Below are 23,363 nucleotides of genomic sequence, written 5' to 3' on the forward strand. Positions count from 1 at the left end.
GCTCCCCAAGTCTCCGGTTCTAACCTGTAAAGTGGAGACAAGGATCCTGCACAGCTGGCATTGTGGGCGGGGTGTGAGGGCTCTCTGCTTCCCTGGGGCGACTCTCACATTTGACACAAACGGTTCATGGGGTTCTGGCGGCACGTGGACACATATGGCAATGAGATGACCCCAATCAAGCATGCTCAGAGAATGGAGGGGACTCTCTGGCGACACAGACCCTGGCCTAAAGCCTTGCTGTTACCCAGCACACATCACCTACTGGCCCAATTTCCCTGACATGAAGAACATAGTTCATAGCTAAGAAAGAATACAGATATATAATTATTTTATCTTTTTGATCATCTTCACTTGAGAAAATGAGAAAGATACAGTAGAGTATATTAAGGAAAATTTTTTAAATAGCTCATAGCCCCTTCACCCAGAGATAACCAATAAACTGATCTATTTTTTCTTTCAATTTTTATATATATAAACGTAAAGTACACATATTTTGAAATTATAGACAGGAAGGAAAACATGTAGATGCATGCCGTGGTAAGAATTTCATAAGCCACATAGGCATGCATGCAAAAAATATCATTTTCGTGATATTTTTCTACATGTGAAGTTCATTTCTTCCTTGAGTCCCATTTTCCCTGACAGAAGAAGTGATAACCCAGTCAGTCCTGGGTGAATTCAGTCACTTCAGGTTTTCTCCTCAGTAAATGCAGATTTCAATGCAGTCAGCTCAGAACTTTTCTCCCTCCGTCTCACCATTCCTAAAAGGCTGGTCTAAGGTACCCATGAGGCTAGGATGGGGGCTTTGGACAGGGGTCCAGAGAAGGCACCTGGTCAGCTGTCCTGCACTGGTGCTCGGCTGTGGACATCCATGAGGCCATCCACACGTCCCCTCTGACCCGGGCCACTTGGTCCCTCAGCTCAGTCACAAGTCCCCTTCATGGCTGCTGCCTCCTTCTCCTCGTGTCACCTCTCAACGAATATACACTACACACCTTGCTCGAAGGAACAGGAAAATTCAGCGGCCCTTGGGTGTCCCACTGGGCTGTGGGAGAGGCCATGGAGCCGAGGTGCACAGAAAGAAGACAATGCACTGCTCCTTGCTTTACAAGGCCAATTCGTCACGTACCCTTAACGACATACCTATCCATCTATCCAGCTCCCTCCATCTCTGTTTACTAATTACAACAGCAAACACTTATCTAGTGCTCACTAGGGCAGGTGCTGTACTACGTACTTTATGTGTACTAACTCATTTCATCCCCACAACCACCCTGTCAAACAGATATTGTTATTATCTCTCTGTTACAGGAAAGGAAACTTAGCCCTCGAGAATTTAGGCATCTCACCCCAAATCACACAGCTGGAAAGATGCAGAACTAGGATTCCCCCCAAAATAGCAGGACCCAGAGCTCACACTCATGACCAACATGTCACTGTGTCCATGACTCCCCTGCACAGACACACGTGCACACACACACACACACACACACACACACTTTAGGTTCTACTTTCTCATTTAAGATTATAACAGTAGAGCAAGTGTCCTCAAATTAGGCCGATGCGAAGGGTCAGAGTCCCAGAGACTCCCTCATCCTCCCTTTGTTCGGTCGACCAGCATGGAGCACCCACCAGGGGCCGCAGTACAGAGTGCAACCAGGCATGGTCCCTGCCTGCCCAGGCAGCTCCAAGCCCCCAGTGAGGGAGCCAGACGTGGAGACAAATGAGATTTCCCCCGGTAAGACAGGGAGGGTGATCGCCGTGCCTCTCTCAAAGGGCTGGTGTGCAGACAAGATTAGATAATTTGCCTAAGTGTGCACTGCACTGCCTGCATGTGCCACTGGATAAATGTCAGCTATTAACAGTATTTTAAAATGTCACCGCCCCATGATCCAGGGCAAAGGAGAAGGGCATGCTTCCCTAAATGGGCCCAGTTGAGGGATAACCTAGGGAGGGCCTCGTGGGAACCAGCGCTCCTGCCCGGGAGCCGCCCAGGGCTCGCCCTGGCCTCCATGCTGTGATGTGATGTGAGCAAGGCAGGTCAGACAGCGCTCCAGCCACGGGTCTGCCGCAGCAGTGGGAATCCCGTGGTCACTCAAGGGTTCCTCCTCAAGGCCTTGCACAGTACCAGGCAGGCAGGTGACCTTGGTTCCTGGGCATCCCCTCCTGTGTCTGCATAGCATGAACCGAGCGAACACACAGGAGTGCCTCCTAAAAGTTAAAAGCTCTGTGCAGGTTCCCTCCCTGGGGGCAGCTAGCTGGGCATTGGTGGCGAGGAGCTCTCGCCTGTCCCACAGGACGTGGAGCAGCCAGTCCTGTGTGCGGATCTGGAAGCACCAACCACGCAGCCCGTTTCACAGCTGGGGCGAAGCAGACAGAGGCCGGTTGCTGGGTCTCTTCCAGCCCCCATGAAGTCGGTCTTCCGGCTGCTGCTGAGAAGTGCTCAACACAGAACGCCTGGAGGCCCTCCAGAGGCTGAGGCGGAGCCTGCTTGGCACCAGCTCCTGGGAAAGAAAGCTGCAGATAGCAGCCGATTCCCAGAAACTGGAGACTGGGGTCTTCTGCGAGGGCCAGACTGCTTTCCCGAGCTGCAGGCCTGGGAGACAGGGTGCTGTGAGTGGCACATCCAGGCCTGAGAGTGGCTGTGCCAGAGCCCCCCAGGGGAACAGCGCTCCTGCCACCTGGCACAAGCCCGGCTCCCTGCCCGTCCCCAAGTCCTAGCAGCTTGCAGGCCACGCAGGGCTTTGGCCCTGGGGCACTGGCCGAGGCTGACCTCCGCACAGGGGCTTCATAGCAGGAAAGAAAATCTGCCCCTGCCCATCTGCAGAGCTGGTCCCACACTACGTCTTTGTCCTCAAGGAGAGCTGGTCACAGATTCCTGTCCCCAACTGACACCTAAGGAAGTAGAGGCTCAGAGGGTGGAGGTGAATTGCCCAAGTTCACAGTAACAGGACGGGCCACGAAGCTCAGCCTCCTGCCTCACCCCTCACTGCCCTCTTCTCCCGCGGTCCATCCACACTAGTTCTCTGGACCAGGTGTTAAGGCCACATGGAAAGCTTTATGCGATTAGCTAGAAGTGGCACAGAGTGGAATGAGCACCTGAAATGGACTCAGAGAACCTGGCTTCCAATCCTGGTTCTACCACCCAGCTGCTGTGTGGCCCCGGGAAAGTTTATTTACCTCTCTGATCCGTCCCGTCATCTATTATAGGAGAACGATACTTGGGACCGGCCACACAGACGAGGCTGTGGTGGAGAGTGAAGGAGCCCAGGCATAGAACAGTCTTGGCCAAAATCACTCTTTCGTGTTCCGTGATCCTAAAGAGAGGCAGGACCTCCCAGCCAGAGCCAGCTGGGGCCTAAGCCATAAAAACACAGGCAAGCTCTCCACTTCCTCAGCAGGAGATGATGAGCCCAGCCACTCACCTTTCTGGACATCAGTTTTGTAAATGGAGACAATAACACTCAGAAGGTCACTTATGATTAAAGAGCACGTATAAAACAGCCTCAAGAAGGGGAGCTATTAGCATCAATATTATCCCATTTGAGATAGCTCAGTAGCCCCATTTGACTTCTTGAGGCTGTGAATATAACAAACATCTTGTGACACTGAGTTTAATATTTAAAAGGTTGTCCTAGGCCAAGGCCACCCAATTCCCACCCTGTGAGGCAGGTAGATGAACCCGATCATCTTCAGTTTCCTCAGTTTCCAAAACTGAAGATTGAGGCCCAAACTCTGGGGGATGACTAAGCAAGCCCGGAGACTAGGATTCCCTTGTCTCAGGTGAGAGGAGTGCACCGACTTCATACAAGACAGGGAGACCTGGGGTACACTGGCCCCATGCACACAGGGAAGGGGACCCAGGGTCACACTGGCCCCATGCACACAGGGAGGGGGACCCAGGGGTGCACTGGCCTGATGAACACAGGGAAGGGGACCCAGGGGTGCACTGGCCCCGTGCACACAGGGGAGGGGACCCAGGGGTGCACTGGCCCTGTGCAGACAGGGAGGGGGACCCAGGGGTGCACTGGCTTCAGGTAGACTGGTTGCAGGGGAGAGGAGCTTTTCAGAGCAGCTTCACAATGAGCTAAGTTGGAGACAGAGAACCACCCAATCCCCCACGTGGCACAGGCAGGCCCAGCCAAAGCCCCTCCCCCACCCTCTGTGGCTCAAGCCCATCTGGCAATCCCCTAAATGGGGCAGGAATGTTTACAGGCCAAAGGCCCTGGCCCAGAAGCCTGAAACTCCCCTGCCTCCTCAAGGCATCCAGCGGCCAGGTGGGGTGGATCCAGGGCGGCGGGATGCGGTGAGAAGACCCAGCTGGGCCCAGGCCCTCCCTAGGTAGAAATCAGGCCCGCTATTGCCCCTAGTTGGTTCTTATATTGTGACACTCTGAGAGGTCATGGGGGAGGGGAGCAGTAGAAAGCTGGGTAGGGATGCAGAAAACCTAGGGTGGCAGGCGGAGCTAAGCAGCTCATTGGCCTGCGGGTGTGTCGATCATCACTGCTCTGCAAGGAGGTGAAGAGGGGCCACAGGAAGGAGGGCAGGCACCTGGGAAGCTTTGCAGGAAAAAGGCTTCTGGGAGCTGTTGGGAGGAGCAGAAGAGCAGCTGGACCCAGGTCCTAGGCCTGCCCGGGAAGACACACGGGTGCAGAAGGCTTCACTCAAGTATGGGGGCAGCTTTGCCAGCCCTGCTGTGAGGTGCTCCAGGACTGGCACCCTCACCCAGTGCTCGAACCAGCCACCTAGGGGTCCACCTTTGTCACCTTCCTCTCCCTCGCCTACCTGCCACAGCCAAGCTTGCCGACATTTCCTACTACCTGCTCTTTGGATCCGTCTACTTTTCCTGGCCCCATTGCCACCTTCCCTGCCCACCCCCCCATCATCTCCAACCTGGACACTGCCCTGACTTCCCAGCGTTTCCTCCCACCCCCTACAATCCATCCATCCCTCCCCTCTTCCACCCTGCGGGGGCTCCCCACTGCATTTATTTTGCTCACCCCCGGGTCCTCCAAGACTTAGCACATTGCCCAGCATAGTAGGTACTCAATAAACATTTGTTGACTGAATGGAAGGAAGAAGGAAAGGGAGGGAGGGAAGAGCAGCAAGGCCTCTTGCCCAAGAGAAGTCAGACACCGAAGGGGCAGAGTAGAGGAAAGCTGGGAGGTTGGCATGAGCACCAGGTCAGCCAGAATATCTTAACCCCCTTATTTTAACCCAGGTGGCAAACCGTGCTGGGCCAGGCTGGGCTTGTTCCTTCTCAGAGCCTGTGAACCAAGCATTATAAGGGGCCCCTGCAGTTTCCTGGTCCCTTCTCCTTCTGTGACAGGCCACTCCACAGAGCCACATGGGCAGTCAGGTCTTCTGCTCAGACACCTCCAGTGGCAGCGTGCTCACTACCCATCAGGACGGCCCATGCTGAGGGTTATTAAGATCACTGGGCAAAGGGCAGTGACGTGCTCAAGCTGACCGGCACTCACGGTAGAGGCCGGCTCTCCAGCCCCCTGGCCTCCTCGCCCCACAGACCCGGGCCTCTGCTTTGCCATGGTCAGCGCCCCTCCCCACACACCCTGGCTGCCCGCTCTGGCCTCGCGCCAGTTGGTTAACGCCACTGCTTGAGTTTGGAGCCCAGAACTAAACACAGCTCTCCCAGGAGCCCCGGAGGGAAGCTGGACAAACGTGGGGAAGCTGATGAGGAGAATGAACGCACCCACATCCGTGCCAGGGGCGGACGCCATCGGCTGGGGATTCAGATGTTCTCTAGAGCTGCCCCTGGGTGTGGGGAAGCTCGACCTCAGGCAGGGGTTGGGGCTTGTCCCATGCCAGGGCTAAGGATCTGTCTTCACTGTTTTCCAACCCCACCATCGGCTCCATCTGGAAAGAATGGAGAGGGACCCAGGCTACAGCCCTCTTCTGGTCCCACCTCTTCTCTTCGCACCTGCAGGCAGTGCCTCGCCCCACACTTCCTCCTATCAAAACAGACTCTCAGGGGAGAAACTGGACCTCACTGCAACCAGGGTGAGCGGTTAATAACATCTTAATGCATCTTCCTTCCAGAGGGATTAGCATTGGCAGGATCCAGGATTTAACCCAAAGCAGCAAAGCAACAGTGAGGGGATTTCAGGCTCTGGCCAACAGATCGGGACTGAAGAGAGGACCTGGGAACCCTCCCAGCACGCGCGAGACCATTCCAACATTATCAGCAGGACAGACGCGGGCCTGGGCTTTGTCAGCTTCACTATTTGCTTGCTGTGTGGACCCATCACTGAACATTTCTGACCCAGTTTCCTCATCTGTACAATGGGGGTAACGCTCCCACTTTTATCAAATTGTTGTGAAGGGCAAGAAAATAATGAGGTCAGCCCCCTGGCACAGAGTGGGCACTCCATCACCATTTTCCTTCCTCCTGCCACGTTTCAAGCATCTAGGCCATTTTCCTGGAGCAGTGGACAGAGAACAGGCTGGGGCAGGATGTGGGCAAAAGCATTGTATCTGTGCACTTGAATCGTGGTTATTTCCTACAGCCTAAGGTAATCCCAACCCTCCCTCTACCTTCTGCCCTAGGGCAGTCTGCAGAGGCTAAGGGGGCCTTGGAGATCAAAGGTGTCCCACCCCCTAGTCCCTTCTTCCACATCCTGAAAACTCAAAGGCCAGAGGCCCTCTGGAGTCGTCCCCAGAGACAGGGCTCAGCAGTCATGTCCTCGTCCTCCTCCAGTCAGCACCGAGTCCAACGTTCCGTTAATCTAACCGCCAGCCCAAAGCTCGGTGACTGAAAACAAGCATGTATCATCACCTCTCATGTTCCTGTGGATTGACTGGGCTCAGCTGGGCAGTTCCCACCCCAGGTCCCAGATGAGACTGCAGTCAGATGTCCTCTGGGGCTGAAGTCATCTGAAGGTTTGACTGCTTGGACGTCCCAGAAGGCTCCCTCACATGGCCAGGCTGTCATCTGGGAGCTCAGCTGAGGCCGTCTGCCAAAGCACCCGCACGTGGCCTCTCCATGTGGCTTGGCCATCTCATAGCATGGCAACTGGCTTCCCAGAGGGTGCATCACATCCAAGGAAGCCAGGCAGAAGCTGCAAGGCTTCTCGTTGCCTATTCTTGGAAGTCTTGGTACATCACTTTCGTCACATCCTATTGGTCAAGCAGGCCAAGCCCAGCCCAGATTCAAAGCAAGCAGGATAGGAGTCCACCTCCTGATGGGGGATGGGCAAGGTCACACAGCAGAAGAGCATGTGGCATGGAGATAGTGTGATGGGCATCTCTGGAAAATACAGTTGTTGCGCCCCAGCAAAGGAACTTGTGCTAATGGGGGAGGAGAATCAGCACTGTCCCAGGGGTCAGAGGGAGCTGGGCCTTACTTGCAGTCCCCCCAGAGGCCAGCCAGCTGTCACTCACACTGCCAAGGCAGCAGGTCTGTCCCAGCTAGCTTCGAGTGTTTCCCCATCTGGGTTAGGGGTGGTTGTAAAGATGAAATGAGATCTCCTGCTTCTTCGTTCTAGTCTAACAGGTGTTCATCAAGTGCCTTGTTTATTTATTCATTCATTCAACAACCATTTGCTGAGGGTCGACTTGTACCAGCCCAGAAAGGAAGCCAGCATGGCCAGGGTTCGATGGAAGACACGCGCTTGCTCAGACAACTACAAAACACTGCTCAACGCAGCAGAGCCAGGGTGGACAGAGTTGATGGGGTGCAGGCAAGAGAAAGGCTGGCTTTGGTTGGGGAAGGAGAAATCGGGGAGGGCTCCTACCTTCAAACACAGACCTGAACTTCTTCGTGACAGACCCATGCAGGTCTCCCAGGAGGTAAGGAGGGAAGAGGAAAGGTCCCCAGATGGAGCAGGGTATGAGAAAGTATAGCAGGTTTAGCAAGTGGCAGGCCACCTGGATGGCTGTAACGCAGGGAGGGGAGAGGAGTGGGTGTGGGGATGCAGTTGGGAAATGTGATGGGGGTGGGGATAGAAAAGCAGGGGTCTGATGGTCATGCAAAAGTTTAGACTTTAAACCAAGGGGAAATCCATGAATGACTTTATCATAATCAGACCTATCTTCTAGAAAGTTCAAAAGGATATGTTGCATAGAATGGATTAGAAGAGAGTGACACAAAAAGTAGCACGATGATGTTACTTACTATTCAATTATTTAATTACCAGGTTCCAGGCCCTGCTCCAAGCTCTTTATACTCACTAGTCTAACAAACTTCATGACAACTGCATAATCTAGGTAATACAATAATCCCCATCTTACAGATGAGAACACTGAGGCACAGAGAGGGAAAGTTTCCTGCCCAAAGTCACCAGGCAGGGAAGCGGCAGAGCTGAGAGCTAACCCAGGTGTCTGGCTCCGGGGTCTGCCTGTTTCAACACGGGCTTGCTCTGCTTTCCCATAATCCAGGTGAGAAACACAGCAGGGCCTCAGCAAAGGGGATGGAAGGGGCAGGGCAGGTGTTTCCTGCCTACCACTGAGCCCCCGGGGCTGGCCCAGAGCCTGGCAGGGAATAGGTGCTCGATGACTACATGGACACAGAATAAGTGAAAGGAAGGAACCCCACAGCCCATTCTGAATCTCCATATCACAAGGATTACTAGCCTTCCGTTCATGGGGCAACATGACCATCACACCCACCACCAGCCCAGTCCACTGGGCACCGGAGATGCTGATTGAGAAATAGGGTGCTGAGCCGGCCTGCAGACTGACAGGCAAGGCCCCTCGGAGACCCGGGCAGACAGATGCGGGCTCGTTTTGCACTGTCTGCCGCAGCATCCAGGGACCCCAGAACCAAGCGGCACCTCCTCCACAGGGAGCCCTGGCCCCCTCCTCCATCCCCCCCACCCACCTCTGTCCCCTCCCGTCCCCTGTGGAGAATGCTAACAAAAGCACTGAAATGAAGCCCATTTTAGGCTTAGAAAGAGTCCCCTGCTGGAAGGCTGTTTACAGCCGCGCCGGGGAGGCTTCACTCTGCGGCACACACAGAGGGTCTGCTGGGAATTTCCTGAGGGGCTGGTGCTGAGGGAAGCAAAACAGATGCTCAGTGGGGACGAATTGCACTTCACAAATACTTAGCACTGTCTGGGTACAGAGACGGGCTCTCACTGGCGCCGGGAATTGGAGGCACCTGACTGGTCGTCTCATGAAATCCTCAGTGGCTGTCCCGCCCCATCAGGGCTCCAGCAACCGCTCAGCTCTCTGGCTCCGGCTCTTCTGTCCTCCTTCTTGCAAGAAGTGCCAGTGGGCCCCAGCCCATCAGGCCTCATCACCTGCTCTGTGCCCGGAGCCTTTGCACACTGCCTTGCCCCTTACATCTAGCTTCCCAACAAGCCAGGGTGAGAGAGGTATAATTGGCTCCATGCAACAGGTCAGAGAAGCCAAGGAGGTGAAGCAACCTGGCTCAGTGAATACATGGCCAAATCAGGATTTCCAACCCGTCTTCTGACTCCAAGTGCAGTGCCCTGTCCCCCTCGCCCCTTTCTTTTTCGTGGTGTGGGACCTTCACATGAACCATGTCTTATTATACACCTCTAGAGAGACACCACTTCTGGCTGAAGCTCTCACAGAGGGCCAGGCCATGGGCATGCGGGAATGGAGGAGGATGTACTGCAGAGAAAGGCTCAAAAGGGGAAGGTACAGACACAGTGCCTGGGGTTGGTGAGCAGAGAATGCCTGGGCGGGTCAGAGCGTCCTTCCATTCTGAGGTCAGCAGAATGGAGGAGTGATGGAGGGAGGGAAGGGGAGGACTTTTTCATCCTTGACCAGCTACCTGCAAGAGTGATCAGAACCTCACAAAGCATGGCCCAGCAGAGGGTCTATTAAAAAGCCTCTAGTTTATTCCTTTGGCCCTGGGGGGAATTTACTGCATGGACCATTCATATATTTTTTTCTTTGAAGCAAGTTCTGTATCTACAACAAAGGAGGTCTAGGAGAGAAGACAGACCTGGATTTTATAGCTGAGCTCGTGAAGCAGAGTATAAATATTCAAAAATGCAAGAAGCAAGTTCCAGAATCTCCTCCAAAGATGCATGTCACCAAATCTAACCCTTTTCTATTTTTAAATACACTTGGATAAGATGCCACAGAGGAATATCCATCAGACCTCTGGATCCCCCCTGTCATATAGGTCTGACCCTGGGACACCATTTAGCTCCTGGGACGCTGTCCAAGGTCACTTGCCGAGGACACTGATGAACCAGCAGGAAGCAGCGTGACTGCTAGGAGCAGCTGTGGGAGCTCCTGAGCCTGGATTTCCTGAGTGTTACCATGGCCAGGACACAGCAGCCACATGGCTGTGAGATCATGGCCAAGTGTCTTCATCTCATACACTCATCTCCACTCTAGGTCTCAAAGATTCCTCTAGACACTAACATTCAATGATTCTTATCACATAGCCCTGGTCAACCCTAAATCTCCAGAGAGATGTCCAGAAAAGAGACTGTGAGCTGGACCCCAGGGCATCAGTTTGGCCCAGAGATCAGGGTGGGGCATTTCTGGGCCTGACCAAGAAAGGAGTGCAAGTGCTGGAGGCTGGTCCAGGTGCCAGCCAGGGATGGGACTCATCTCATCCAGCTGGCCAGTCGGGCTTATACGCTGCCCCCGCCCAGAGCCTGAAGGAGTCAAGTTAACATGGCCTTGATGTTCTAATCTGTAAAACAGAGTTTTATTTCTTTGTTTTATCATAAAACAGAGTTACTGTGCCTGTCAGGCTCCACCAGTTATGTGTTCCTAAGCTTCCTGTCCTTTCTGGGTTACCTATTTTTCCACATGGTGGGTGGAAAGGCTTCCAGACAGGAGTCAGAGTTGGGGGGAGCCTTCTCGAAGGTCTAGCCCTGGCTGACTGTGGACCACAGCAGGTCATTGGATTCTCACAACCCAGAAGGAGGCCAAGCAAGGATTATCAGCCCCATCGCTTAGTCAGAGCCCCTTCAGCTGCTATAAAAACTCAAGAGAACCTACTTTTTCAAAAAGAGGAGAGATCTGGCTGGCCACAGGAACAGTGGGATCCAGGCATTCAAATGCCCCAGGATACTCTCTCTCCTTTCTCCATCTCCATCCTCTGTGCTTCTCTGAGTATTCACTTTATTCTCCCATTTTCAGGTTTTCAGGAGGATGAAACACTGGCCACAGGCATCTCTGGCTTATATCTAAGCAAACTGGTATCAAAAAAGGATTAAACATTCTTCTAGGCCAGCTCGAGTAGCAAAAATCCTGGGGAAGGGCTCTGATTGGCCTGGCTTGTAGCACACAGCCACCACAGAGCCCAGGAGGAGTAGACGGGCAGTGACCAGGAGAAGGCAAGGTTAGGGGCCAGGGCAAAGGCAGTAGCCACCGTACCCCAATCGGCAAAGGAGGCTAAAGAGGGTAAGGAAGGAGGAAATACTCTGAAAAGTGGCAAATGCTGCTCAGATGCCAGCAGGCTGTGCCAGCAGGTGCCACACTTGGCCTGGAGGAGTCTACTGTCTTTTAAGCGCTGGGCCAGTCCGTTAGAGGGTGCAATTTACCTCCTCTCTCAAGTCTCCCCAATATTACATTCCCAAAGTGGTGACCAATATGAGGGTAACTTATTTTCTCAATTTCAGCATCCATAAGGTCCTCCCAGGATCTGAACAGAGCAGCCCAGGGGAGAGGCTGCCCTCAGCCCTGCAAATGAGCAAAAGAAAGATTTCTGGCCAACAAGGACACTCTGGGGATCACGCAGGCAGAGGGAATGGCAGGTGCAGAGGCAGGACACAGCAAGTACTCTCAGGCTAGCTCCCCAGGATTTTTCAGCATTCTCTGCTGCTGGCCCCAGGCAAGCAGAGCCGGATCCCAGCCCCGCCACGGGTCTGTGCCTCTGTGCTGATGGGTCCTTATCAGATAGAAATGTGATTGCCACTAGCATGCTCACTTCTTGCTTCTCCTACCATCCACCCAACATTCACACAAATTCTTCTCTCTGCTTCATGTTAATTCTTTCTCCTGGTCCTCATTGGTCCCAACTCATCAGAGGCAGTGGGGTATAGTGGAAAGACTACGGGTAGAGGATCCAGGAGCCTCCAATTTACTGTGTATCCTAAGACAGGAGTCACACCCTCTCTGGGCCCTACCTACTTCCTCTGCAAACCAATGGAGTTGAACCATTCAGTGTTAGAGGCCCTTCCGGCTCTTTCTGGAAGAACGTGGCATAGCTGGGCCTGGCACTGCCACTTTTAACCCCTCTCCATCTCACTTCATCCCCACATGTCAACTCAGCCACACTTAATTCCAGCCAATTAGCCCCTTACAAGTTGGGCCACTGACAGACGAGCCACAGGCAAGGACATTACCAAGGCAGTGGGGAAAGGGAGAGATATAGCAACGCTCTAGTTCATCCATACCAAACCTCTGGGCAGGAAGCATCTCGACTTAGGGCAGCTGTAGACCAGGTTGGTCACCAGAAGGGGGTACCTCTCTCCCATCAAGGGTTCTCTCCCTGGGTTTGGTACATTAAGCAATCCCCAAGGATACCATCAAAGGGCCTACATACTTGGAGCTGTTTCTGCTCTAAGTTATCCATTGTACAACTACAGCATTGAGCCTCAAGGAAAGTGACAGGACCAAGATCACACAGTACACTGATGTCAGAGCCAGGCTCAATCTTAGGGTTCTCAAGCCTTGATTTCCATTCTGGGCTAAAACCCAAGAGGCCTTTTAGATGGACTGTGATATAACCAGAGAGCAAGCCAGCCCATCCCTGGAATCGGCTCCCTCTCTTCTTCTGTCTTGCTCCACAACACACCCATTTGCTCTGTAGAGCCAGCCCCGACGCTGGTGCCTTTTTCCTGCTGCTGCTCCCACGTGGCTTGCTTCCCTCTGCGGTCTCAGTTTATGCAGATTCTCCCTGCAGGATTCCACTCAATTCCTGGACTTTCAAGACACCTTCTGTGTCTCCTCCAGCTCTCAATAACCTTTTTATTTCCACTCTCTAAGCCCTCCAGCAACTTGCATCACACTCAGGATAAAAGCCACGGTTCTTCCTGTGGCCACTGAACCCCATGGCCTGGGCTCTTTCCAACTCTGCAGCTTTCCCACCCCTCTCTGCATCCATCTCCTGTTCCAGCCACACTGGCCTGCCTGCAGTTCCCCAAACCCTGGAGACTCTTCCCACCCATGGCCTTGCACCTGTTGTCGTCCTCCTCTGGCTCTCCACTCAGCCCATCCCACACTTCACTCTGTCCCCAAGCCACCTCATTAGAGAGGCCTTCCCCACTACCCCATTTCATCTGCCTTCGTGCCCTTCAACTCCCTAACCTAAGGCTAATTCATTTTCTTTAAAAGCACTTGTGATCGCCTGAGATTATATTAAGTACTGAGCTACTTGGTTTATTATCTGCCTTCCCCATTAGAATACAAGCTCCATAAGGGCAAACAGATGCTTTGTCCACTGATATACCCCTCGCTCTTAATACAGTGTCTTGCCCATGGGGGCCCTCAACTAATAAATCAGTGAATGAATAAATGAACTGTTGTAATAAAATAACAACTCAGAATTAGAAAGAGCTAGGATGCCCCTAATGTGTTCAAGGTAAATCTTTTTCAGGAAGTCCTTGTCTATATAAATAATTTGAGTCATTCAAAATCAGTGTGTCAGCACCATTCTGATGACCCAATCATCATGTAATCCCACAAAAGAAATACCGTGTAATGAAGAATCTGAAGATGAAACTAAGAAAGCAATTCCATGTGACACTATTCTGCAATAGTGTCAAAAGGAATACTTAGGAATACATTTAACAAAAGAAATATAAAACTTATACTCTCAAAACTACAAAACACTGTTGAAGGAAATTAAAGCTCTAAATAAATGGAAAGACATCACATGTTCATAGATCAGAACACTTAATATTGTTAACATGGAAGCATTCCTCAAATTGATCTACAGATTCAATGAGATTCCTATCGAAATTCAAACTGGCTTCTTTGCAGAAATGGATAAGCTGATCCTCAAATTCATATGGAAATTCAACGGACCCAGCATAGCGAAAACAATCTTGAAAAAGAAGAAAGTTGGAGGAATCGTTCTTCCCAATTTCAAAACTTACTTCAAAATTACAATAATCAAGATAGTATGGTACTGGTATAGGATAATTATATAAATTAGTGGATTAGAATTGAGAATCCAGAAATAAACCCTCACATTTATAGTTAACTCATTTTTAACAAGCATGCCAAAATAATTCAAAGGAGAAAGAACAGTCTTTTCAACAAAATGGTGCTGGGACAACATGCAGAAGAATGGAATTGGATCCCTACCTCACACCATAAACAAAAATTAACTAAAAGTGGACCAAAACCCCAAATGTAAGAGCTAATACTATAAAACTCTTAGAAGAAAACATACGGATAAATTTTTGTGATCTTGGATTGGACAACGGCTTCTTAGATGTGACCCCAAAAGCACAAATGACAATAGAAAAAATTAAAAATTGGACTTCATCAAAATTGAAAACTTTTCTACTTTAAATGACACCATCAAGAAACCAAAAAGACAACCCACCCAATAGGAGGAAATATTTGCAAATCATATATCTGATAATGGACTTGTATGTAGAATACATAAAGAACTCTTATAACTCAATAATAAAGTGAAAAATAATTTAAAATGAGCAAAGGATCTGAATAGACATTCCTCCAAAGAAGGCGTAAAACGGCCAAGAAACATGTGAAGAGATACTCAATATCATCAGTCATTAGGGAAATGTAGATCAAAACCACAATGAAAGAGATCTTCACACCCACTAGGATGGCTAGAATCAAAAAGTCAGATAATAACAAGTGTTGGTGAGTATGTAGAAAATTAGAACCCTAATACACTACTGGCAAGAAAGGAAAATGGGACATTTTCCAAATGGCCACTTCGGAAAAGAGTCTGACAGTTCCTCGAACAATTAAACATAGAGTTACCATATGACCCAACAATTCCACTCCTAGGTATATACACAAGAGAAATAAAAATATATGTCCATAGACATATGCACACAAGTGTTCATAGAAATATTGTTCATAATAGCCAAAAGGTGAAAACAACACAAAGGTCCATCTATGGAGGAATGGATAAACAAAATGTGACATTTCCCCACAATGGAATATTATTTAGCCATAAAAAAGAATGGAGTACTGATACATACTACCACATGGATGAACCTTGAAAATATTATGCTAAGTGACAAGTAAGTCACAAAAGACCCCATGTTATATGATTCCCTTCATATGAAATGTCCAGAACAGGCAACTCTACAGACAGAACATAGATTAGTGGTTGCTTAGGGCTGGGGGAGATAGGAGAAATTGGAGGATAACAGCTAAATGGTACAGGATTTCATTTGGGGTGATGGAAATGTCCTAAAATTTATTCTGGTGATGGTTGCACAACTCTGAATTAATACTAAAAACCATTGAATTACACACTTTAAATGGGTGACTATACGGTATGTGAACTATATCTTAATAATACTGCTATTAAAAAATTAAAATAGAAAAGAAATACCATGCTGGCCAATGTAAGTAATCCACTCGACAGATGGCCCTCCCAGAATTAGGCTCTGGTCAGCCTCATAGGCCTGAGTCCTGCAGCCTATCTAACCTACCTGACGTGGGGAGAGTCCCAAGTGGAGAAATTGGGACCAGGGTCACCGTACATTTCCTGAAAACTTCAAGGAAGACACTGCAGAGCATGGGGCCTGGGCAGGAGCCAAGCTTGTCCAGGTCTAAGGACAGGAGTATCCCAGGGTATTCTGAGCATTTTCAAAATACTAGATTATTTCTTCCCCACAATAACCCTGGGGTGGTATACTAGAGCCAACTCATATCAGCTCCTAAGAGCCAGTTGTTACATTTCCAGGAATTCTACAGGATGTGTATTAAATACAGCTATTATTTAAAAATTAAATTACACAAATTCAAAACCCATCATTTCCCAATTATCTTACTACATTTTATTGTTATCTATGCTTTTCGAGGTTATTGTATTACATCTGTGGGGTGGAAATACTATATAATGGTGGCTATCAAGTCTCTCTTCCCAATTCTGCTTTAGGTGATGTCACACGGAAATCGTTAAGGGCTGCAAATCAGGACTTGATTATTTTCTTTGTTGATTTCCTAGACTTAAGAAAGTGATAGAGAAAATATTAATCATGCAAATGAAACTTAAAGATGTACCTCAGTCTGCAGCTGTTGCTTTGTGACTAGCACCCAAAAACAGAGAAATATTTTTCTATATTCAAAAACGATCATCCGATTCATCAAAGAGGTCCCTCAGGTCTTTGAAGGATGAGTGAAGTTTGTATATACCTTTCACTGTTTCACTTTCACCTTACCCATTACTGTAAACAAAAGTGCCAACCAACTTTCCGGCTGGAACTACACCTGGAGAGTCGGCTGTTAAGTGTTTACCGGCACACAGTGCCTCTGAGGTAGGTGCTATCTGTAAGTCCACTTTACAGACGAGACACTGGTTGGGGGTGGGGGCAGAGCAGGACTCCTACCAGGCAGCCTAGGCTCAGAGTCTGAGCTCTGAAGCACACGGAAGGGGAAGGGGCATCCCAGACAGTCCCAGGCAAGGCCCAGGGAGAGCCTGCTTCTGATCCAGGCTGTCTGACTCCCCCACCCCAGACAAGGAGCGCAGGACAGACACAGGGATGGGCAGGACGTGCCAAGGGCAGCGAGGGTGTCTTGAGGGCCAGAGGAAAAAAGGAAGCTGAGTCAAGCAGCATCAGGCCTGGGCTGAGATGGCACTTGCTGGAACGAAGCCGTGGGTGCGCATTCAGGAAAGCAGGGAGTGGGAGTTGGGGCTGCCTGAGACTCCCAGAGCAGAGGCCAAGGGCCTCAGTCACTTTTCCGGGGCCTGTGGGCATGAACAGGAGGGTCCTGCCATGATGCCAACCAGGTTCAGAAACTCTCCCATCTCCTGGGCCATTTCAGGTGCCTGTGACGTGCCTTCCACAAACAGCAGCCTCCCCGCAGGACCATGAGCAGACAAAGATAAAGGGAGCAGATTCCGGGCCATTGCAGGGGTAAGCAGGGCTGGCCCTGGCACCTCGTTCTCACCACAACGATGGAGCCAAACTTGCCGGGCCTCTGAGGCCTGTCCTCCACCACTCAGCTCCCTTTCCAGCCTCTCCCCATAGTGCATTCAACACCCTGGCCACACAAACCTCCTACTGTCTCCCAACGAGCAGGGCCCTTTCCTGCCTCTGCGCCCTTACACGGGTGGATGCCTCTGTTGGGGAAGTCAAGGAAGGCTTCATGGAGGAGGGGTATCTAAACTGGATACTGAAGGAGTGAGCTAAGGTTTGGGGGAAAGGTATTTAAAATAGCCCGTGGCTCCCTCTTCCACGTGCACACAGCACCTATAGTATGAACATCCCCGCTGTGATGCTGTAAGTGCTGTAACGGAGGTGCAGTCTCTCCAGCACACAGTAGGCGCTCAGTAAATGTGCAGGCTGCACAGCTCAGGCAGGTTGCCCAGCTGTGAGACCCGCAGTCGTACTAGCTGGGAGCCACATGCGTTTGCTGATACAGAACAATGTTTGGCCTACAAAAGTAGCAATTTCATGTTTTCCAACCTAATAGCCTCTCTGTGACTCTGTAAGTGGGGTTAATTGCAGTACCACTCTCATAGGATTGATGGATGAAATGAATTAACACCTGTGCATACACCTGGCCGGTGTCTGGACCAGAAAAGAAGGTGCTCACAGCAACCACTCACACTTCGTGGCTCCCACTCTATGCTGGGCAGGGTCTTAAGTGTGCTGCCTTGTTAACCCATGAGCTCCTCCAACACTCAGGGCCAAGTCCTATTTTTAGCCCCATTCATAGAGGGGCTTACCCAGTCGTGGGTGCAGCTGGACACGTGAAAATCTGGGAGAGGACCTGAGGGAGGCTTCCGCAGCCCAAAGCACTGGCACAAGTGGGTGCTGGCGGGAAACCACAGAGCATCTGGCTACTGAATGGGGAGCTCACAGAGAGGCTGCTGCCTCTGGGGGATCTTCTGTCCAGCACTTGGTGGGGGGCTTGGGGCCGCCAATGATCCCACTGGCAAGGCCGGGTGTCAGACAAATGAACTGGAATTTGACGTATCTGGGTCTGTCTGTCATCATATCTGATCACCACAACCTGCTGAGAAGGATGAATTCTTCTTCGCTTCCACCTTCCAAATCTCACACAATTCTACTTTTGGCCAATCCTAACTCAGAACCCCACAGAGAAGGGGATTCTGGGAAATGCAGGTCCCCTCCTTGGCCAAGCCGGCAGAACCCAACCCAGCACAGATGGCGATTCCAGGAATAGCATTATGGAGTGAATGGAGGTGGGGTGGTGTGGGCCTGCCCCGCACGCTTCCCGTTTCCCCTTCTCCTGGTAACAGAAACCCACCGTCCTGGGGAGAGCCCGCTCCCTACAGGGCCAGGGCGTTCAGACTCTGCCACCATTGGGCGGCTGCCACTCAGGCCCCTCTCTAGCTACCCCCCACCCACCTGGCTCCTGCCACCCCCAAACACACGATGCCCATTCCCAACACCACAACTTGGCATCGATGGTTTCCCCAGCCAAAAAGGCCTGCCCATGCATCTTCCCCTCCCAACCCCCCACCCCTGTGTGGGCTCTCTTCATTGCCTGCCCATCTCCCATTCCTCCTAGCCTCAATTTGGTGCTGGTATCCTGTCCTTTTCACAAAGTCCAGTGGCTCAAGGGACGTGGAGCTCATTCTCCCCAGGCATGGTTCCTAGTAGTCTAAGCCAGTTAACACAGGGGATCGCCATGGTGACTCACTGGTCCAGGGCAGGTTCATCTCTGAAGTTGCCCCAATTGAGTTACAGCCCATGCTTGGGGGAATTATCTCTCCCTCTCCCACTAGACCAGAACAAGAACACACACAGCCTCCAAAGTTGCTCACAGTCATCTTTTGACTATGGACTGAAACCAACACAGTGGATGACAGTGTGGAGAGAGAGAAATAACCTGAGTCCCAGGTGACACGACAGAGATGCTGAATCAACCAGCCCTGAAGCCTGAACTGCCTCTGTTTAAGATAACAAATTTCTTTTCTGCCGCTTGTAAATCTAAAAGCATCCTGACAGATATACCTGCTTCTTGACCAGATGTCCTCTTATTCACCCCCTCCAAGCCCAGTACAAAGGTACTTCTCCTTCTGGAAAGTCTCTGCCAGCCTCTGAGTGGAGTCCCTCCCTGGAGTGCCCACGGCACCCTGAGCCTCCATCTATTCCAGCGCTTTGATACATCCTTCATTCCAGTCCCTGAGCTGTCGTCTCCCCTATGAGTTGCTGAGCTCTTTAAAAGTGAATCATCTCACTGAGACTAGAGCAAGATAAGCGTATCCATTTAATCTCATTCACTCCACATTCACTCAGCAAACATTTGCTGAGAGCCTGGAAGACAGTATTGGTTTTGCATATACTTCGGGGGTGGGAGGATGGAGTACATTCACTGCTGGAGAGAGGGAAACAGACAGACAGACAGACTAAAGGGCAGGATTAAGATACCAGCAGAGACTTCACTTGAACCATGGACTTGGCTCAGTGGTAGGGAGGAGTCACCCTTGGGACTTGGGGTCTTGACCCTCCTCCTATGTGTCTCCTCCTGAGTGTGTGTGTGTAGGTGGGGGGCTTGGGGGAGAGAGGGTTGAGAAAGCTTTGGGAAGAAACACAGCACCGAAGCCAAGATCGCTAGGATGCCTGTGAGAGGCGGCATCCTTCCCCACAGCTCTGAGCCAAGAGTGAGCTCAGAGGATTCAAGCATTCACGCATTCAGCTCACATTATAGTGTCTCCTGTGTGCCAGGCACTGTACTCAGTACTTGGGATTAATCCATGAACACGGAGTCCGTTGACCCTGCTCTGGCTCAGGGGGTCAGAAACTCCCTTCCCTGAGATCTGGAGATATTCCTGTTCACCCTCCAAGGTAAAGACAGAGATGCTGGAATCAGAATCAGCTTTTGGGGTCCAACCCCAGACACAGAGCTAGGTGACATCTGGGGGTCCCTTCACATCTCTGAGAGTCTATGATAAGCTCGTACAAACCTATCCTCTCCAGATGGCTCCTGTCTGCACCCCAAATCTCTGAACAGAGCCTCCCTGCCCCCCTGCCCCATGCCCTTGCAGCTGTGAGGAATGCCAGGAACACAGAGCAAGCCCTGTAAATATTTCATTCCTGTATGATGGCAAATGCTCCCTCATGAACCACATGTCAGTCAGGACTTGTGCTGCCAGTGACAGAAACCCAACCTGAACCAGCTGAAGCCAGAAGGGGAATTAACTCTCTCAAGGAATCCAAAAGAAGACTGATGACAAAATTGAGAAAAGGCAGGACCCAGCCGGACCTCAGAACAATGGGAACCCAAACTGGACCAGAACCTTCTCTCTCCATCTCTCACCTCTACCTCTCTCTGCACAAGGCTTCATTCTCTCTCCTCAACATGGCTCAAAACCCCGAGGCTGAGTGCTCCTGGCTTTTACCATCCAAGAGACTTCACTGGAGACTTCTTTCCAGTTCCATCCTGAAAAATCCCAGGCAGAGACTCTGATAGGCCCAGTGTGGGTGCAATGCCCACGCCAGAGAAACTGAGTCCTCTAAAAACACAGCAGCATCTACAGGAGTCTAGTGGCGGGAGCAAAGAGAATAGAAACTTCCAGAAGTTGGAGAATGCTTACAAGAAGGGAGGTGTCCCAAATAAAGGGAGCAGACACTGGTGGATGACGCAGTAGTTGTCCACTGTAGTCCAGAAGCTGAATCAGAGAAAAGATTTCTAGGGAGTCACTTGCAAAGCCATTCACCTCCCTTGCAGTCTCCCGGTCTCCAGTATCTAATAACAGAATTAGCTGGTTACGTTAAAAAGTTCATTGAACCTAGAGCCAAAGAACTAAGCTTAAAACAGAACTCTGCCACTTACTAGCTAGGGCAGGTCACTTAACTTCTCTCCACCTTGATGTCCTCATCCGTTAAACAAGTACAGGTTCACGTGGGTCATGTGCAAGAATGTTATCAGCAGCTGCTTCCCTCATCAATGGTGGTGAAAGACCCCAATCAGAACATCAGTTCCGGGTCAGCCACATGGACTCCAAGGCTCCTAGTTCAGTTTAGCTCCACGGAGCTACACGTATCAGCCCCAACAAGGAAACCTGGGAACCCTCTGCTCACTGCATCTGGGACATCCATCCCCCTTCTCCTAAGCGTCCTCCAGCTTCCAGAAGTCTTTGTTCTCCTTGCTCCCACCACTAGACTCCTGCAGATGCTTCCAGGTTTTTCAAGGACTCCATTGCTCTGGATTTGAATGACTGCTTGGTAAGTGGAAGTAGGAAGGTAAGTGATCAGCTTCCCCTACCCCCTGGGCCAGGGTGTGCACCTGGAGAGGGTCCCCTTTCTTGCAGTTACCAGGCTGCCACAAATAGCAACACTGCCTCCTTTGTCCTGCTCAACTTGGCTGACTAAAATACAGATTTTCCCATGTCATTCTCCTGCTCGGGGACAACAATGGCTCCCACTGCTACCGGCTCTACCCAGATTCCCAGGCCCTCCAGGGTCAGGTACCAGACTCGGCACTCAGCTCCACGTCCTCACTCTCCTCAATCACACGCTTATGCCCCACTCGACACTCTGCTTCCTGATATGCCCTCCCCTCTGCCCTCCACCCGCCCCATCCTGCCTATCCCCCAGGCACCTGACGGGCCCTCCCCACCTCAGGAAGCTGCTCACTGCACGCTCTCGCTGCCTTCCGATGCCCCACCTTCTTTCCTCCTGAACTCTGCACGTAATTAAAGGCTAGACTGGGCCACGCTCCAGAGAGTCCTCACCTCTGAGTTCTTACACACGATGACTAGAATACCTACTCTCCTGAAACTTAAAATCTGGCCAGGAAAATAAGTTTCTTCTTACTGGATCCTTTTCTCCCACCTTCTCCCCAGCAGTTAGTGTAAGCTGATCTTAGCATAGACCCTTGGAGAAGTTATGTACCTGGATCACAGGTTAGAGGGCAAAATTCAAAAAGATAAGAAGATCCTAATTGGAAAACAGATGCCAGATAAAGAGATCTCCCTTCCTTAGGAATCGCCAGTACGTAGCACACATGCTACTGAGGCCTCCTATATCACCTGCAGCAGACATCACCAATGGATGTCTTTTCCAGTGAACTTGGACCCAGCCTCAGTATCTACAACATTGCTCTCAGAGTAGGTATGACCAATCAATGGGATTTGGGAAATGAATTGAAACTCATTTGCCAATTGTTGTATAATTAAAAAAAAAAAAAATTATATATATATATATTTGGTCTTTGTCCCCCATTCTTGACTCAGAGCTTCAAAAGCTCTTAGATTTTCTGAATGAGAGGCTTATCTTTTGTTACTCATGATGAGCACCTTTTGGTGATACCTGAGTTTATGTGAATGAGATGACTCCTTGTGGGCTCCTAGATCATTTCCAAGGAGGGACTGGCCACACCAGAAATACCAAGCATGTAACTACAGGGATGGAACTTTCAGCCCTACCGCCCAACCTCCAGGGAGGGGAGAGGGGGGGCTGGACATTGTGTTCAATCACCTAGCCAATGATGGAATCAATCATGGTGACCTAATAAAACCCCAGATAAAAACAAAAACAACAGAAGACATACAGATGGCCAAAAAGCACATGAAAAGATGCTCAACATCACTAACTGTTAGATAAATGCAAGTCAAAACTACAGTGAGGTATCACCTCACACCAGTCAGAATGGCCATCATCAAAAAAATCTACAAACAGTAAATACTAGAGAGGGTGTGGAGAAAAGGGAACCCTCCTACACTGTTGGTGGGAATGTAAATTGGTATAGCCACTATGGAGAACAATATGGAGGTTTCTTAAAAAACTAAAAATAGAGTTACCATATGATCCAGCAACCCCATTCCTGGGAATATACTTGGAGAAAACCGTAATTCGAAAAGATACATGCACCCCAATGTTCATTGCAGCACTATTTACAATAGTCAGGACATGGATGCAACCTAAATCTCCACTGACAGAAGAATGGATAAAGAAGATGTGGTACATATATACAATGGAATATTACTCAGCCATAAAAAAAAGAATGAAATAATGCCATTTGCAGCAACATGGATAGACCTAGATTGTCATACTGAGTGAAGTAAGTCAGACAGAGAAAGACAAATATCATATGATATGGCAAATGAACTTATTTACAAAACAGACTCAACAGACATAGAAAACAAACTTATAGTTACCAGGGGATAAGCAGCAGGAGGGATAAATTGGGGGATTGGGATTGACATATACACACTACTATACATAAAATAGGTAACTAATAAGGACCTACTGTATAGCACAGGGAACTCTACTCAATAC

At 50.3% G+C, this 23,363-nt stretch overlaps 1 protein-coding gene across 3 annotated transcripts in view; it reads right to left on the minus strand.

Moving 5' to 3' along the window:
- RPS24 (ribosomal protein S24) overlaps positions 1-23,363 on the minus strand; it is a 596,901-nt gene that overhangs the window by 275,312 nt on the left and 298,226 nt on the right. The gene's annotated exons all lie outside the window — the stretch shown is intronic.

This window comes from Balaenoptera physalus (assembly GCF_965194825.1).
Source record: "Balaenoptera physalus genome assembly, chromosome: 14".
NCBI classification, from domain to species: Eukaryota; Metazoa; Chordata; class Mammalia; order Artiodactyla; family Balaenopteridae; genus Balaenoptera; species Balaenoptera physalus.